The 19,672-nt window shown below is 39.0% G+C and overlaps 1 protein-coding gene and 1 pseudogene across 1 annotated transcript in view; one reads left to right on the top strand and one right to left on the bottom strand.

The window, feature by feature from the left end:
- The window catches only part of BICC1 (BicC family RNA binding protein 1), a 333,194-nt gene that overhangs the window by 55,669 nt on the left and 257,853 nt on the right, over positions 1–19,672 (bottom strand). The window lies entirely within an intron of this gene.
- LOC106734728 (rRNA-processing protein FCF1 homolog pseudogene) lies at positions 408–998 on the top strand (annotated as a pseudogene).

Raw genomic sequence — 19,672 nt, 5'->3', positions numbered from 1 at the left:
GTGATTTCTCGCTTTCTGGCTCTATGTCTCTGTCTGTCTGGCGAACGCACGTGCCCTATAGTGAAAAAAAAAAAAACCTCTCCAAAAAAAAAAAAAAGAAAGATAATCTTTTAAAATATCTTTTTCTACATAAAAAAACAAAGATGAGGCTGGCAGGCGGTGTGGTGGTTAAGGGTACTGGATTCCTACATGTTCGACTGTGGTTCAAATCCCAGACCTGCAGCTCGCTTTCTCACTTCTCTCTCTCTGTCTTTCTGGAAATATTAAAATAATAATAATGAATAAAGTTAAATAAAATAATTCTTTAAAAATTAGAAGTTTTTTAAAAAAAGAAGTTAAGAAAAAGAACATTAATTGTCCCATAGAAAAATGAGCAAAAAGGGAAGAAACCCGAGTGTGGCATGAGCATGGGAAAACAAAAGAAAACAAGAAAGTATGCGACCATGAAGCAAATGCTTAGTCTCAGAGATCAGAGGCTTAAAGGATAGATTAAAACCTAAAAAGACAGAAAAGAAAGATCCTAGCACGCTGAAGGAAAGAGACGTCCCCCAACACCCTTCCTGCTTATTCTTTCAATATAATACACAGCTGGGTCCACCTTACCACATCCTGGTTGATACCAACTTCATCAACTTTTCCATTAAAGCCAAACTGGACTGAGTGCAGTCGATGAAGGACTGTCTGTATGCCAAGTGTATCCCACGTATAACTGACTGTGTAATGACTGAAATTGAAAAATTGGGGCAAAAGTATTGAGTGGCTCTAAGGATCGCTAAGGATCCAAGATTTGAACGATTACCATGCACACATAAAGGAACCTATGCAGATGACTGCTTAGTACAGAGAGTAACTCAGCACAGTGTTACATCGTGGCCACAGTTGACCAAGACCTTAAACGAAGAATCCAGAAGATCCCAGGAGTTCCTATCATGTGCATTTCTAGCCATAGATACAACATTGAGCGGATGCCAGATGATTATGGAGCCCCTCGGTTCTAATTCTTAAAGGACACTGTTGCTCTACTTTCTTTGACCAAATATCTCTGTTGTCAGTTCATTAAACATGCTGTTTGTCATGAATTATTACTCTGTTCACCTATGTGCTGTGTAATAAGCTGAGTATGGTCAAGTACACTTACTTTTCAATGCTGTTTTGAAAATGTTTGTTTCATTTAAAAACTTGTTGGGACCAGCAGGTGGCGTGGTGGTTAAGGCGCTGGGTGCTCCCACATGGCTGACCATGGGTCCAGTCCTGGACCTAGCGGCTTTGCTCTCTCACCTTCTTTTTCTCTTTCTGTGTATCTCTAGTCAAATTAAAAATGAATGAATCAATAAAGTTAAATAAAAAAAAAACTTGTTGCATCTTTTTACTTTTTAAACTCATTGCATGTTTTATTAATCAGATGTTTAGATGAATGTTTGCATAAAAAAAGAAAAATGAGCAAAAAACATAAATAACTCAACAGAAAAAGATCAAATAAATATACAAGTATGAGTTAAGTTTAGTATTATTAAATCATTTATATTTAATACTTGCAAACATTTTAAATTTTAAGGCCGATAAGGATAGACTTAAACTCTCTAGCATATTCTTGCTAGAAATAAGTTAGTGTAAAATGTCTGGAAAGCAATTTGGAAGTATTAATCAAGTATCACAATACCATCATTTCATTTTAAGGATATAAATATATAAGAAGAAGAAATGAAAGACACTAAATTAATAGTGATTACTGGGATCAGCAGTTGGCATAATGGCTATGTCACTGGACTCCCGTGTAGTCAACTGCGGTTTGAGTCCTGGACCTGGTAGTTTAAACTCACATGGGGTGAGTGTGCATACGTGCCTAAGATCCTGAGAGGAGAATGGAGGAGAAGGGATTGCAGTATGGCCATCCACCCTGGGGGTAATTTATCACTTTCTGTCTCTCCATCTTTCTGTTGAGTGCACACGCCCTATAGCAAAAACCTCTCAAAAAAAAAAAAAAAAAAAAAAAAACCTGATTACTTCTAAATTATTGAGTTGCAGGTCACTTTTTTATAATTTTATGCCTCAAGCATGTCTGTATTTTCCATCATGAACAATTATACATTTATAACATGGAAAAAAGACTCACACTTTAAAAGTTCATCTGTACCAGTAAAATCTGAGAGGATCAATTTATTCAAATTACATCCTTATACTTCAAAACAAAATGTATTTGGATCAGAACTTCTTGTTTTCCAAAGTTCAATGTTTCAAGAAGAATTCTCTTAAAAACTGAGACCTTTAAATGTTAACGATAATGACAACACTGCTTTCTTACTTAGAAAAGTTCCTTCTCTCTCACCCACAATTCTGTCACAGGCTTTCTGCCGTGCAGTTTCTCAACTTAATTTCTTTCCTTTGTTGTGCCATTTCTCTTAATATTTTACTAACATACTTTGGCTCTGAATACAGAGTTCCCAGCGAAACTGGAGCAAGCCTAGACTATGCGGGTGTTAACTGTCACTGAAAGACACGGTTGAAACAGAGTCCAAATCGTTGGTGAGGGCCGCAGGGTTCCAGCCACCACTAACTACACATGCAATTCTTGGAAATACTTATGGCCACATCTCTCTTTTTCTTCAGTAACAGTTTCCAAAATAAATGTAGATAATCATGGACGTGGGGATATAGTGCTCTTTCTTTAAAGAATTCTCCATTGTCCTGCAAACAAGGGCTTTCAGAAAAGCAACATTTATGTATCAGGTGTGATTAAACCACCTACTAATGTCAGTAAGTGAGAACCTCAAAAGGCAGTGCCCTTATCACAGAGGGTTTCTCCAGGGTGGCAACTAGTGGGATTATTTATTTGTATTCACAGCAGAGAAGTCCAAGAGTTGAAAATGGCACCTGGGCATGGTCCATCTGCCCTACTCTGTCCATTGCTCTGCCGTGCTTCATGCCCAGGAAACCAGCAGCACCTCTGGCCACAGCTGCATGGCTTCGTGACAATAACTCGCCAAGGTAGCCACCAGCAGATATCTGCCTGCTGGGCTCTCCTGGAATCTTGTCTTCCTCCCCTTGCCTCTTTAGCCCTTGGTTTCTACCTGCTGCCAATTTTTGTGCCTCATCTTCTATATATTATTAATTTATGTATTTCTTCCATGAGAGAGAGTGAGACAGACTGATCCAACCTGATCCTCACACCACAATCTACTCCCAGTCTCACCAGCCTGGATGCCCAATATGCATGTGCATAACCAGTCATCCAAGGAGACCCCAAGGCATGAACCTGGGACCTTTCCCTTGTGGTCAAGTTGAGTTGCCACCATACCACCAATTAGCACCTGTGCCTCTTGGTCTATTAATATCCACTTTCTAGCACCCATAATCCTATCCACCATAAGGAGCCCCTTCATTAGAGCTTCTTATTTGGATCACTGGAGGGGCCACAGGTGGCATAGCAGTTAAGGTGCTGGACTCCCATGTGGCTGACCACAGTTCGAGTACTAGACTCAATGGCTTGAAACTCATGCCAGGAGCACATGCATGCTTGCCCCAAATCCCAAAAGGAGGACAGAGGAGAACAGGTTGCAGCATGGCCAGCCCCCCCGCCCCCGGGGGGAAAGATTTCTCACATGTACTCTATAGCAAAAATCTCCAAAAAAAATCAGAAAGCACTAGGAGTTCAGTCAGATCAATACTGTTAATGACACCCTTTTCTTTATTTTTTTAAAATAATATATTTTATTTTCTCTTAATTTCTTTTATACATTCAATCACTATACATCACTTAGCTTCTAAAGATAATTGTCCAGCATGTATACATCTCACGCCAGTCCAGTTGGGGATACTATACACACTATCATCAACTGATAACAATCCATTTCTGTGTCCCATAAATGTCTTGCCTCTCTATTTTTCTCCTCGATGATACCCTTTCATCATTTCATTTCTCACCAGTTTCTTTCCTTCTCGCGATAACAAAGGGTGCAGAGTGAGGTGGCGAAGCGGAGAGCCCCACACTCCTTAGTTGTGCCTGTCTCCTTTCTCCACAAAAGTGCTTTTCCAGGGTAGACTGCTTGCCTTATAAAGGTTCAGAAAAAAATCCCTTAGGGCTTGGCAGACACTTTTTTCAAGGGCTGGATTCTTCTTATTGTTCAATAGAAGTCCACTTTACAACCAGAGCGGCAAACCCCTAACGCAGCTTACTCTATTTTCTCTCTCCTCCCTCATTCCTTCTCTTCCCCCAAAGGCTATGCAAGTGCATTTCATCATACGATCATGTTTATTACTGGAGTATCTTGGCACCTTCAAATGCCCCTTGATAAATGTGTTGTAATGTTTACAGGACCTTTGAGAAATATGTGTGGATTCAGCAGCATTTAAAATTTTCTCTCCCTGTGTTTTTTTTCTTGGCTTCCATATAACTTCGACCTCTAAAGGCATTTGTTGTATGTTCCACTCCAAAAAGAAACACATTGTCTTAAATAAATACACACCCTTTTTTGTGCCAACTTCAAATCGATTGAGATTTCTACAGTCACTGTATCAGAGTTCCTTATGGAACAGAGAAAGATGTTTAAAGATGATCTTTGTGGAGTTTGTAAAAGTGCCTACAACTATACTCAGAGCCTATGCACAAGTGTATTGATGCACTCTTCTGAGTGGATCTACAAAGTCTCAAAAAGGCTAAGTCTGGGTCTTAGTACTCTGGAATTTTATTACGATGTTAAGAAGTAGACCTCAAAATCCTGTAAGAATTCAACTTTGGTTTGGCCTTATTACAAGCTGATATTTATTTCCTGTTCAGAAATGTTTAATAATTATAGTCTTAATATAATTTCAGCAATTTAAAGCATGAATGCTAACCAGTATACAATACTAACTTTTCATTCATCATTACTTCCTCTCAGTTATCGAGACCCAAGAGAAAAATACTAACAAACCAAGGAAGAGAAGATTAGTGAGAGAGGCCACAGCTGAATCAGGTCACTGTTGAATTCTCTTTGAAAAATATCTTACATACTTTATTGTAGTAAAAATCTAACAATTTTAATCCTTCTGTTACAGAAATGGATCTTCATATTAAGTCTTATTTTAAAACCTGTGTTGACTCCTGAAATTGTATCAGACAAATCAGACCTGAAATACAACTTAAAGCTCTACTCTTCCTTTGCATTCTCTACCAATCTCACTGAGTGCCCACCTTAAGCCTGGCACATCTTACAAAGTGGAGTCACTGCGAGGATGACATCATGGTCTAAGCCATGTGCTCACAGCTGTAAGAACTTGGGCCCCTGGCATGTTTTATTCTATACAATAGTCCTCCAAAACTGTCATCTAAACTGCCACATATTTTAATAGAAGTGCACCATTTTATCAAATAGAAAAAGTTAAAAGTTATTTCCTTAAAACTGTCTTTCTCATTATAACCTTCAATGATTCCCCAATCTCATAGAATTAAAGACCTAGGAGCCAGTCGGTGGCATGGTGGTTAAGGTGGCTGGATCCCACATGGCCAACTGAGCTGTTTGAATCCCTGACCCCAAAACTTAAAAACACACCAGGCGTGTGCATGGGTGCCTAAAATCCCAAGAGGAGAATGGAGGGAAGCAGAATGCTGTGTGACCTACCCCTCTACACAGACACTGGCACAGGGAAGGAAGTTGATTTCTCACTTTCTCTTTCTCCGTCCCTCCCTCTCCTCCTCCCATTCCCCCCAGCAAGTACATGCTCCCTATAGCAAATTTAATTAAAAAAAAAAAAAAAAAAAAGAGTTTGAACTCTCTGGAATGGTCTTCAAGACAGTTCCTAGCTGTTTGGTTTTCTCTGCTGTTATTTCTTTTCATAAAATTCACACTACAGCCAAACTAAAACACTACTGTCTTACACTTCTGTGACTAAAATCACATTGTACCGTTCAGTCTTCAACACCGTAAAGTCAACCCAAATGGTGTGTTTTTGTCTGGTGCCTCCTGGCTTTGCATGGTGTGCTCGAGTCCTCCGTACACCAAATACCTGCCATCTCCCCTCGAGTCTGTAAGACCCCTTGATTTGTCCCGGTTTCATGTCTTCCTCTAAAGTACTATTGACTGAATCTTAGAATTAGGCATGAGATAATTACCTGAAATTCACCAGAGTAACTGATATCTGCTTCCTCATCATTTTCCCATTTATCCCCTTTTCTTCCAATATAAAAAGCCCTTTCTCCTCAGCACATCTGTGACAGCCCTTCACACTATGGCATGAGCATCAGCTGGACTCCTGCTTTCTGTCTTTGGGCAATCACCCAAGGCCTCTCAGTTGGCTCTTCTATGAATTGACTCTAAGTCAAGCTAGTTTAATTTCGGAATCCTCATTCTCTGGCAAGGGCTATGGAATAAAGTAAATATCCCATATATACAGATAGTTGTAAAGATTAAATAACAGTACCTAGGATAAAAACGGGCTTAGCACCTTAGCTCTGATACAACGAATTCTCCTGGATGTTAGTTATTGAAGGATTACTTCAACAGTACACTCTAGCTCTCCTCTGGACATACTCTCAGTTCCTCTCACCTCTTTTGGAAATGTTTTCTGATTAGCAGAGTCCAACAGGTCTATATAACCTCCAGTCCACTTGTTAAATCTGCCTGCAACGGCATTAACAGCACTGCAGACACATCACCTGCTAGCACAGACAAAACCTTCTCATGTCAATTATGTTGAACCCTGTATTTCCTCTTCCACAGTGTCCCATCAAGTGCACACTACTCCTTTTCTTACTGTTTTTAGTATTAAAATGCCTCATATTAGTTTAATTATGTCAGTATTTGATTTTTTGTTTGTTTGCTTTTCAATGTGAAACTCCTTTTGGATCATCCTCTTTAAAAAGAGATGGTAAATGGGAATCCAAATATATAACTCTTATTTCCGGATTCTTAGAGAAATTTTTATATGCTACCTGACATTCGGTATATTTATATTTTTTCTTTTTCCTTTTTTTTTTTGAGAGGTTTTTGCTATTGGACACATGTACTCGCTGGAAAGACAGAGACAGAGAGACAGAAAGTGAGAAATCACTGCCTGGAGGGGATGGCCATGCTGCAACCCCTTCTCCTCTGTTCTCCTCTTGGGATCTTCATTGGGCACACATGCACACGTGCCCAGCCTGAGTTTAAGCCTTCAGGTCCAGGACTCAAACTGGGGTCGACGACATGGGAGCCCAGTGATGTAACCATTACGCCATCTGCTGGTCCCTATGTTCTTTCACTTTTAAAAAGTATTAAGAATGTACAGCATATCTACTCCTTGGGATAGAGAGATTCACGCTACTGTTCATGAGAAGATAATATGTGAAAAGAAAAAGAATTAAAAAATATGATGTATTATTCACTTTGCCTCATGTAAACTGCTCCTCTAAAAAGAGACAGAAAAAGATAAAAATCAAAATGTCAAGTTAGAATACTATGACTGCAATAGAAATTTTAAAACCTGAAAATAAAAAACTAATTTAGCATGAATCTCTAACATTTTTGCAATATATATTTTGCACTGCAGAGCCTCTCAATGATATCCATGCATTAGAAAATACTAGCAAAGGAGTTTTAAGCCAACTTGTTAAAAAATTGTGTGAAGTTGTATCTGCTAACGATTATAAAAGGTTACTAAAAATTTTATGGAATTAGAAATTTGCAATCATAGTTAAAAACAAAAGAACTGATTTAGTATCTCTAAATGAACATATAACAAAACACATATAATTGAAGCACTCTAATACTAGTTCAAGCTTTTCAAATATGCATGCAAATCTGTAGGGAAGTACACAACCCATACTATTTTATTTAATATTTCATTGATCCTTTTGGGAATATAGGCCAAATCTTGAATATTTGGGGCTCCTCTCAAATCCCTAGCTGCCAAAATAAAAATTAGGTATGGTTAATGAAGTATACTATATGAAGAAGGTAAAATCTCAAAATAAAAAACCATTAATACCCAAATATTTTCCAAATAAAAATAGTAATTGTCTTCTAGAATTCAGAACTGTTTATGTAAATATGGTTGGGCCAATAGCAGTTCAGAAAGGACAATTAATAGAGGCAAGGGCCAGCTCCACGGCACAGCCATAACATGCAGACAGATCCCTCTACGGCCACTGAGGTTTGAATCCCTGGACGGGTCAGACTGAAGCACACTGAACATGTGCACAAGATCCATGATGCTGAGGACTGGAGGAGGGGGACTGCAGCACTACCAGACCCTGCAGAAGGTTCATTCTATTTGTGTGTGTACGTGTGTGTGTGTGTGTGTGTGTGTGTCTAGTACTCTATTATAAATCTAAGAAAACAAATAGGAATTTTTAAATCAAACAATAAATGGGAAATGGTACTTACATTCATAGTGCTATTAAAATGTCCCCTAATAAAATATAGGAATGAAAGGAGACATTGCTTTTAAAATGATGTTTTTCTCCCGAGCTTCACTGAAGTATGACTGATAAAAATTATATATATTTAAGATATTCAACATTATATATATATGTATATGTATGTATATATATGCATAAACACGCACACACACTCATATATCGTAAGATGATTAGGTCAAGGGAATTAACATATCCATCACTTCACATAGTTACCTATGTGTGTGCATGCGTGTGTACATGAGAACATTGAAAATCTAATCTCTTAGCAAAAGTCTTGTACATTATTACTAACTACAGTCACCATGCAGTACATTAGATACCCAGAACTTAATCTTTTTTTAAAAAGATACCTGGTTTACCTGGTTTCATTCTGTTGCCCACATTGCCCTCAACCTCACAAGTAGTGGGATTACAGTCATGTACCATCATGCCTGGTTATCTCGTAAGTGAAATCCCTACCCTTTAACCAACATCTCTGTATTGCTCTTATAACCAGCCCTGGTAAGTATCATTCTACTCTCTGCTTCTGTAAGCGAGCTTTTTTAGATTCAACATATAAATGATATTGTGTAATATTTGTCTTTCTGTGTCTGGTTTACTTCACTTCACATAATCACCTCCAGGTTCATCCATGTTGTTGCAAATGAATTTTTTTTAAGCCAGAATAATATGCCACTGTGTATATAGCCACCACATTTCCTTTATCCATTCATCTGTGAATGGACACAGCTTGTTTTCATAGCTTGGGTATTTTGATACATGCTCTCATGAATAGGCAAGTGTAGAGGACCAGCAGTTAGCATAATAGCTATGTCGCTGGACTCCCACGTAGTCGACCGCGGTTCGTGTCCCAGACCCGGTGGCTTAAAACTCATGCCGGGCGTGTGTGCGTGCATGCCCAAGATCCCAAGAGGAGAATGGAGGAGAAGGATTGTGGGTTGGCCTTCCCTCCTGGGGGGGGGGGGTTTCTTCCTTTCTATCTCTCTGTCTCTCAGTGTCTGTCTGGCAAGCGCACGCACCCTATAGCAAAAAAAAAAAACCTCTCCAAAAATGCAAGTGTATATATCTCTTATGATTTCATTTCTTTTGGATATATACCCAGAAGTGACATTGATAGATCATACGGACATTCAGTTTTCAATTTTTTCAGAAACCTCTATACTGTTTTCTATAATGGCTGTATCAATTTACAATCCCACCAACAATGTGCAAGGGCTGCCTTTTCTTCACCTCCTTGCCAACATTCAGTACATTTCATTATATTTCTTTTTGATAACAGTCTTCCTAATAAGTGTGAAGTGGTAGCTTATTATGTTTTGATTTACATTTCCCCGGTGATTAATGATATTAAGCACCTTTTCATACGCTTATTGGCCATCTCTATATCTTAAAAAAATTCTATTCAGGTCCTTTGTTCATTTTTTAATCTCTTATTTTTTTTGCTATTTAATTGTATGAGTTTCTTATATATTTTGAATATTAACTTCTTAACAGATGTATAGCTTGCAAATGTTTTCTCCCATTTCAAAGATCTCCCTCTCCTAATGTTCTCTGCCCCCTTTGCTGTACAGAAGCTTTTAAATTTGAGGTACCCTACTTGTTTCTGCTTTTGCTTTTTGCTCTTGTTGCCTATGCTTTTTGTGTCATATTTAAGAAAAAAATTGTTTCCAAGATCAATATCAAGCAATTTTCCCCCTAAATTTTCTTCTAGGAGTTTTACAGTTATTTTTAATATTTTTGTATTTCCACATTTATATTGGAATCAAAAAGTGATTTATTTACACGCTAGCTTGACAGGATATTCTGCACTTGACTATACTTACTTTTACCAGAGTTTTACACCTTCCTAAATATTTCTTTTGAATATACACCCATCATTAATTATGTTATTAGTTAGCATAATATCATATCAGCTTGCAGAACTCCCTCTAGCATTTCTTTATTTTAATAATTATTTTACTTATTGTTATTACTTTTTTAATTTTTAATTTGACCAGAGAGAAATGAGAAAGTAAGCTGCTAGATCCAGGACTTGAACTGTGGTCAGCCATGTAGGAGTCCAACGCCTTTAACCACCATGCCATCTGCCATCCCCCCTCTACTATTTCTTATAAAGCAGTTCTATAGGCTATAAATTCTCTTAGCTTTTGGTTATCTGGGAAAGTCTTTACCTTTCCTGACCTTATGAAAGACAGCTTTAACAGGTAACGTATCACTGAGTAAAAGGATTCTTTCAGCACTTAAAATATATCATTCTACTCTCTTGGTCCACAGGATTTCTACTGAAAATCCACTTATAGTCTTATTCTACTTCCTTTCCATATAAAGTCTCTCTTTTCTCTTGCTGCCTTTGAAATTCTTTGACTTTTGATTATATGAGTATAATGTGTCATGGTGAAGTCCTCTTCAGGTAGAACCTATTTCACGACCTTTGAACTTCATGCACCTGAAGGTTCACATCACTCCCAAGTTACAGGAAACTTTCAGCCATATTTCTTTAAATAATCTTTCAGGCCCCCTTCTTTCCTTTTAAGGCACCCATAATGTATATATTATTTCTCTTGAGAGTGTACTATAAATCCCATAAGTTTTCTTAATTCTTTTTTCTTCCCTGACTAAATAATTTCAATTGACTTGTTTTCAAGGTCACAGACTTTTACTTCTTGATCAACTCTGCTGTTGAAGCTCTCTGTTGTATTTCTCATTCCATTTGGTTCACATCACTAAATAAATAGAATGCATACACTAAGTGAAACACCTTTCTACACCCACTTCCAATTACTCTCCTATTTCAAAGGGAACCACACAACAAATATATACATACATACGGTCATTCTTTTTATATATTATACTGTCGAGTTCCAGCTTTTTTGCCAGCTAGTGTCCCCACCATTTCCCTTCTATCCCCACCCACAGTACAACGTCCAAGACTAGATTTGGCCTTAATCTGGTTCACAGATCAGTTTTTCTTGGAACATAATCCAGTATAAACCACCTCTGCCACTACCAGACACTAAGGAGCAATATAAATGGAGAACCATACCACTGTCCTGCCAGAAACCTACAAGACTTTTTCTTTTCTTCTTTTCTTTTTTTTTTGGAGAGGTTTTTGCTACAGAGTGCGTGTGCTCTCCAGAGAGAGACAAAGAGACAGAAAGTGAGAAACCCCCCCCCCCCCAGGGGAATGGTCACGCCACAATCCCTTCTCCTCCATTCCCCTCTCGGGATCTTGGACACACATGCACACGCACCCAGCATGAGTTTAAGTCACTGGGTCCGGGACTTGAACCATGGTCGACTACGTGGGAGTTCAACGACATAGCCATTATGCCAACTGCCGGTCCCCCAACAAAACTTTCAAACCAGCAGGAGGCAGCTCCAGGGGGTGACTAAGAACTAAATAGAGCCAAAAGGGAATATTTCTGTGCTGCTTCCAATAACAAATGCATAATCTAATGTGACTGTATTCTAGAAAGATTCACATGCCCTTGTAGACTAACTTTATTGTATGCCTGGAAAGTATTTAAAGGCACTAGCATCATTCAATGCACCTACCCCTCCCTGTAACACCTGCTTTTGTTGATTATATTTTAATATGATTTATTTTTCCATTTAATAGGATGAGTTCAGGAGGAGAGATGGAACTGGCATCAGCTTTTCAGTCATGATTATTAGTAAGTGCCAAGTTTTTTCACGGTATCCTTTCAGAGCAAAAATCTGTCTGCCCTCTGAGTCCTTATCTTAGAACATGAAATTTCAGAAAATGAGATGTTAGGCCACTTCATTTATAACCTATCCAGAATTGCTGCTTTAAGTTTTCACGTCTTAGCTATTAACAGGGTTCTCAGATCCTTGACAGAGTACATATTTCGGGATTCACAAGGACTTTATTATATGCAACCTCGTTTACATGAACTTGATTAATCCACAATATGAAACTTCTGTGCTAGGCTAGGGTTCACCTGTACTTTGTATATTTTAAAAAGTTATGATTAGTAAACTAACATAAACAAAAATATCTGGCCAAAAGAAAATCCTACTTAAACACCATCAGGTCTTGTGGAAGCCTATTTGTACACATTTGAAACACATTAACACATTTGAAACACAGCAACATGTAATTCAAGGGATAGACAGAAAATTATCTTCCAATATAAGCTCTTGGATTCAAGTTTTCTCCCGACATTAAACATTACCTTGATTATTCCAAATTAGTACCTTATTAAAATATTTTTTCTCATCTAACCTGTTGATTATTCCCAGACATACTGATGAGCTTGTCTAGACTTATTATTCTATTTTCAACCCCTCAGTGTCCCTGAATTTCAACTCACTGATTTTATGTTTTTATGTCAGGCAAGAATTAAGGAAAATTAAAGTATAAAATCCAAAACCAATCCTTTTCCTATGTCCTGAGGAAAAAAGTTGGAAATGTCCAGCCTATGGGGGGATATGGAAATTACGTATTTCCAAGCTCTGTGTTTCTTTCTCTGACTGTAAAGTGGGTTTTATGTTTATTCGGATCTTTTTGCCCTTCTGCCATACACATATGCATATGTATCACCTCCTTCACTTTCTACATGCTTTTATTGCCTTACACATTGATTTCTTTTGATGTTTTCTTCTAGAAGTGAATTTTGGTACCTTCCATGTTATGGATGTCTCTGCCAGTATGGCGGCCGGAGGAGGATACAGCATTCCAAGTTCAGAATTTTCTCCGTATTCATATAAACCAGATTTTTCCCCACCTCAGTGGCTCTACCTAGGGTCTCTGGGTATGAAAGCTGAGTTATATGAATGCCTGCTAGCTCTCTGTTTCACTAGCTGTCTGTTTTAGGATTCAAAGCTAAATGCTGACAGGCGACTAGTTATTATCAAAGTACCATAGGTGTAAGTCCTTGTTCTACTGACACACACACACACATATGCATGCAAAATCCAGAGAGAAAATAGAGGAGATGGGATTGTGGCATGGCCATTCTCCCTTTGGGGAAAAGAGGTGATTTCTCACTTTCCCTCTCTCTATTTATCCATCTCTGTTTCTGGTGAGCACACATGTCCTAAACTAAAAACAAAACAAAACAAACAACCAATCAAAACACACACACACATTTTTAAAAGAGTATGTGCAGAAGCTTAATGTCATGTAAGCCACCTGGCACTGAAGTGGTTCACCAAGTCATTCATTTCACAAACAGGATGGATATGACCTGCAGCAGAACTAAGCACAGATCCTAGCGCATCACAGACGACTTTGGGCCCTGGATACCTGCTCCTCTTCCTTCTGCTGCCTAGTGTGGGAACAACAACACAAGAAAACACAAAGCTGGGTAGATGCTTAGCTGTGATGCACTACTACGTATCATGTAAACGTATGGAACCTGATTTTGGCTCTTTCACTGTATACTTTACTCTTTGCACACGTGTGTGTGTTTTCTATATTCGGTAAACCTCGCAACTACCTTCTCCAAAAGTTTACAGACCTTGACCTTCCCATCAAGCTTGACTGCATATCAGATCTTAATGCCTCACCATATTCCCTCACTTTGGTGGCACCCTTTATAATTCTCTTGTGCTCTTCAAGTTTTCATAAGTTTTGTTTTTCTGTGTTTGTGTATTCTTCAGCTTTCACTTCCTTAGCCTTGAAGTCCATCAGCTCTGAGAGAATCCTGGCCCCCAAATTTCTGCTGGTGTTAGGAGGAACTGGCCAAGACCAGACTAGCTGCAGAGCATGGACAGACTGTCGCCCATGTGAATCAGCAGCAAAGATGTGTGGAAAAAATGAGGACCAAGAGGCAAAGCAGTGTGATGTTAAAGCAAACATTTGAGAAGGAGTCAGTTTTCAAACTGAGTCCTACACTCACACCTACAACACAGCTGATCTGTTCGTTTCTTCCTGATAGAGCACGTGAGAGAGACCTTCCACAGGGTCTGGTCACACCAATCTCCTTCCTCCAGCCTTTCACTGCTGGGATCTTGGGCATGAGTGCACCCAGTGTAGCAAAGCTGATTTTTTTAGTCTGACCTAACTTTACGTTCTCAATTCTTTCTTCATGGAAATGTTTCATAAAATCATTTTTTCTAGAAAAATCATTACAGAGATGTTGGCTTTTATTCATGATTGATAGAAACTTTAAAACTCCTCGGTTCTTGAAATGTTCATAGAAAGGATTATGTAGGCACCTTTTCTAGACCCTTGAAAATGATGACATAAATAAAATCTTCAACCCATGTTTATGACTGTATGACAGTCATGATTTTCCATTATCTTAAAAAATTATCATTGGACCAGGTGTGGGTGCAGTGGTGATGCAATAGGCCTCTGATAGGAAAGGTCCCGGGTTCACCTCCTGGGACCTCACTAAGTGTGCCAGGCATGCACGCATATGCCCAAGATCCGCGATGGCTGAGTGGGGGGATAGATCACCGCAGGGGCCTGCTGGGGATAGTTGTCTGTCTCTCTTTCCTGAAAGAAAAAACTTTTCTTAAAAAATAATCATTTATTTAATTTTTTATTTATTCATTCAATCATTTTCATTTGGCCAGAGAAAGACAGACACAGAGAGAAAAGGAAAGTGAGAAAGCAAGCCACCAGGTCCTGGACTCAAGCCATGGTCAGCCATGTGGGAATGTCCAGTGCCTTAACCACTATGCCACCTGCTGGCCCCAAGAAAAACACTTTTTTAAAAATTAAAAGTAACAGTCAGTTGCTGGTTAGGGAAGCTGGATTCCACATGGGATCATGGTTCAAATCCCAAACTAATGGCTTGAAAAACACACTGGAAACGTGTGTATACATGCATGCTCAAAATCACAATAGGAGAAATGGAAGAGAAGGGATTGTGGCATGACCATCTCCCATGGGGGATTCTTTCTCACCTTCATTCCTTCTCTCTCTCTCTCTCTGTCTGTCTGTCTGTCTGTCTTATCTCTGGGAGTGCACCTGTCCTGTAACAAAACTTAAAAATAAAAAAGTTATTATTTAACACTAAAACAGTAAGGACAATTTGAATCCCATTGCAACAGATTCCAATAGCAATCCTTGGCTGACAGAAATGTCTCTGCATTGACTATGAGCTAAATAAATGGCTGAGAAATCTATTCCTTGGTGCTTAGTGGTGATGTATTTATTGGGGTGGGATTTCACCTGGCGCGTAATGTGAGCTTGTCTGTGGAAGAGGACGTAATATATGAGTGCTATGGTTTAACAAAAAGCGAAACCATTAGGTATAGGCACACTAAGGAGCTAGAAAATAGTGGAAACTGTCATTTGGGGACTCACCAATCTCTTGCAGGAATGTGATTTATTGTAATTTAACACCCTTGATGGAATAAGGGTTACTTGAGAAAACCATTCCTATTCTCAGACGTGGCAGCAGCCAGGCTCCTTTTAACACCATTCTCTTTCCACAATATACAAATTCACAGTGGAATTACTAATAAAACCAAAAACAGAGCGAAGACACTTCGCTTAAAATGTGTTTATGGAAAGCAGCTAACATCATATCATATTTCAAATAACCACAACTCCCTTTTTCTCATTCCTTTGCCCTTCTTAATATAACTCTATTTTTAGGTTTCACAAAACAAAATATCAACACTGAGTTTCTTTCACACCACAGAAAAACAGTAAACAAGAAATGCTGTCTTAACAACAGAACAATTCAGCAGTTTTCACTCCTTCCCTGCTTTGGCTTGTAACTTAGCAAACAACGTTTTCTGTCACTATATAAGGCTATTCGTATTAACAAATCAATCCTCATCTCCCAATAAATGTACTGAAAATGTCTGCTTTCCAGGTATTTATCATGGGGTTCTTCCTCTAGCAAAGCTGCGAAGATTTTTAGGTTTTACAGATCTTTTTAATCTATACTCAAATATGGTTACAGTTCTCTAATTTAAATATTTTAATAACCAAAGCCATTGCCTTTGAAATCTAAACTGTAGCTTAAACAAGTAGTCAGCGTTACGCGCACACACACAAAAGGAAAAACTGCTCAGTTTTTATTCATTTTAATTTCAGTTTCTGATCAGATGCTATAGGATTGAATAGTTTTTATTTCCAACAACATAATAAGCACAAAATAAAAGAGATGAGTTCCACTTGTTTCATTATCTTAGACTTACAGATGCTAGGAGACAGCAGATAAACTGTTTCTGAAGCTCAATAGCTTTGGATAATGATCTAACAGGGTCAACATGGAATTGCTATCTAGTCCCACCATTTGGTTACTACCAGGTGCAACACAAGAAGGAACATGGACTGCCTTTCATCATAGCCCTAATAAGGGAAAGGAAAAAAACTAGAAGAACCACATGCTAAGGACTGCTTTGTAACTGAACAGCACATTCACGGTAGCATGCTATGATCGTCTCTTTCAAGACCCACTACAAATACCAATGGTCATTCAGTAGAACTAATAGAACTGTCCATTTGGTATGGGAGAAGGGTATTAGACATCATCTAGCAACCTTCGGTTACCTCCTATGTCCTATCTGTGAGTATATGTTGCACATACTAAATACACCTTGAAGACCATCAACTTATGAATGGGTTACATTCTACCAGAGTTTTAGGAACTGGTTGTGAAATAGGCAATATATTTTTCCAACCAAAAAAAAAAAAAAAGTTTTTTTTGGTTTGTTAGGTTTTTAATGATGGCTTTGGTCCTAAATTTGATTCACAAAAGCCTAATAATCCACAGGGTGACTGAAAAAGTATATAATATTTTTCCATAATAGAGAAAAAATATGAAATATGGCACATGCATAAATGTCAGTACATTACATCTTCTACAGAATGGCTTTGATTCTGAGCACTGTTCGTAAAGCTGTTTTCTCCAGGTTGCTTCTGAGATACGGAATGCGGCTTCCCTTGCTCTTCACAGTGTTACTATAGTTCAAGACCTTCAGACTTTCACTGAGACAGCAAGAGAAGCTTTTGACGGGTAGGTCCTTTGCACACAGCTGATCTGAATGGAATGTTTCAGGCCCACAGACTGCACTGATACATGGCATCTTTGGATCTAATAAGCTTTACCCAAAAGCAAACTAAACATTCAACTAAATGACTGAAGGAAGTCATAGCTTGGTTCCAGTTCTAGATCCTTTATTATGTAGCTCAAAATTCCCACTCTGGAAAGCACTATCATATGGGGGACTTCCCACTTCCTGCGTCTCCATTAGGTGTGATTTTCCAGTGGAAACAGAAACCTTATAGTGGGTTGGGCAGATGAACTGGCACTATCCTTTCTCTAATGTCAAATGCCCTTCCCACAGAAAATGTATTACAATTTCAAAAAACAGTATTTCATAGCTGAGAAATGTCCACATCCTCAAGATCAAATATAAATCCAAAGAGCATAATCTACCAATACTGTAACAGTCAGGAAGGGAGCTGGTTTCACACCTAGGTCATAGACTCGGTCTCATTACCTGGTATACATTCTGCATATTCTAAAGCAATATCCAGTCATGCTCAGCATTGTGTATTTCAATTACATGGGACCAGCAGTTAGCATAATGGCTGTCGCTGGACTCACACGTAGTCGACCACGGTTCGCGTCCCGGACCCGGTGACTTAAAACTCATGCCAGGCACGTGTGCATGCATGCCCAAGATCCCGAGAGGAGAATGGAGGAGAATGGAGACGGGACTGCGGTGTGGCCATTCCCCCCTGGGCAGTGATTTCTCACTTTCTGTCTCTCTTTCTCTCTGTGTCTGTCTGACAAGCGCATGTACTCTATAGCCGAAACCTCTCCAAAAAAAAAAAAAAATTACAAATGATTCTTCCTACATATGATAAAGGATTTTCTATGCCAGTAACTGAGACATTAATGCACCAAGATAATATATATTTTTTAATGTTAGCACCTACGAAAAATCTTTGAAAATACCATACATCCATTTCTCACCATTGAAGTCTATGGTATTGCTGAAATCCAACAGCAAAGGATCGCATTACCCAAATCATTTTAGGTCCCTGAGTTTTAGACAGCTTAAGAGGCTAACAGGCATCTCACTGTTGCCAAAGTGTTAAAACAGAATATTTGCCCAAATACAATTCTGTTTGATAGTAAACTGCTACTTCTCCTTCCATGCTAACTTACTATGTCATTATAGTTGCTATGGAGAACATTCTGGGGGGAAAAAAAAAAAAAAAAAAAAACATGCTAGTAGGTGCTAAAGAGTCCTGGAGTCCGAAAACCCCAGTGAGGAGGGTGAGCATATGGAAAACTCTGGGGGTGGGGACAGGACAAGCAGAAACAAGCAAACTCCTGGGTGTCCTGGTGGAATGGGGATGGGAGGCCAACTCAGTCGCCAGTCCCAAACATAGAACAGGCTTAAAATCAACAACATGTCAATGAAAAACCTGTGGGAGGGAAAGGCCAGTGAGTCTAAATATTGCCATGGCCCCATCCACCCACACATCCCAAGTCCCAAAATGGCACGTTTAATGCACACAGGAATGACTGCGGTGGTTTCCCCAGTAAGTAGCAATCCAATCTACTTGAGAAAAGCAGACAGCAGAAAAGCAAAACCAAGTCTTTCCGTTGGTCTTTAAGTGAGGAGCAGTTTCTAAGCTATGAAAGGAAATTTTAAAAGAAAAAAGAAAACTATCTTGATGATACTAGAACAGGTCAGGTTGGAAAAGAGAAACATTTTTCAAAGGAAAAGACAGAAAATGTCAAGACACAAGTGAAAATGGAACAAGCAGAGGTGTGATGGTCAAAGGGTGAGAAGAAGAAGATATAAAGAAATGTGAGGGGAATAAATCAAGAGGAAAATGGAAAAAGCAAAGATGGGTGAAAACAGACACAGAGGGCTCATGAGCACTGGAGGGGAAAGTGAAATTATCTCATGGTGAAAACAGCAGAGCTGAGCGGTGACTAATCACCAAGTAGTGGAAAATGTCCACAGCGGTGTCTCTCGGGTTGCTGGAGAAAGCAGGTGCGGCCGGCACAGAGAAGCTTTGACTGTTAACTGTGTGGAATCTAATCCAGACTCAACCACTGCTGGAAATATCTCCCCAAAACCCAACTTAAATTCACCTTCCAGTATGTCATTTAATACTCATGCCAAAAAGAAAAACAAAAGTAAAGTGGAGGGGGGGGAGAAAAAAATCTGTGTGTGTGTGTGTGTGTGTGTGTGTGTCTGTGCGCGTGGTAATTCACATGTGTATGTTTAAAATCCAGGAATGTGGGACCAGCAGGTGGCATGGTGGTTAAGGATGCTGTACTCCCACATGGCCGACAGTGGTTCAAGTCCCGGACCTGGTGCCTAGTGGCTTGCTTTCTC

The sequence above is a fragment of the Tupaia chinensis genome, unplaced genomic scaffold (genome assembly GCF_000334495.1).
Source record: "Tupaia chinensis unplaced genomic scaffold, TupChi_1.0 Scaffold000199_1, whole genome shotgun sequence".
In the NCBI taxonomy this organism is placed as follows: Eukaryota; Metazoa; Chordata; class Mammalia; order Scandentia; family Tupaiidae; genus Tupaia; species Tupaia belangeri.
The sequence above is the reverse complement of the archived record's forward strand: the minus strand, read 5'-3'. Positions and strand labels throughout refer to the sequence as shown.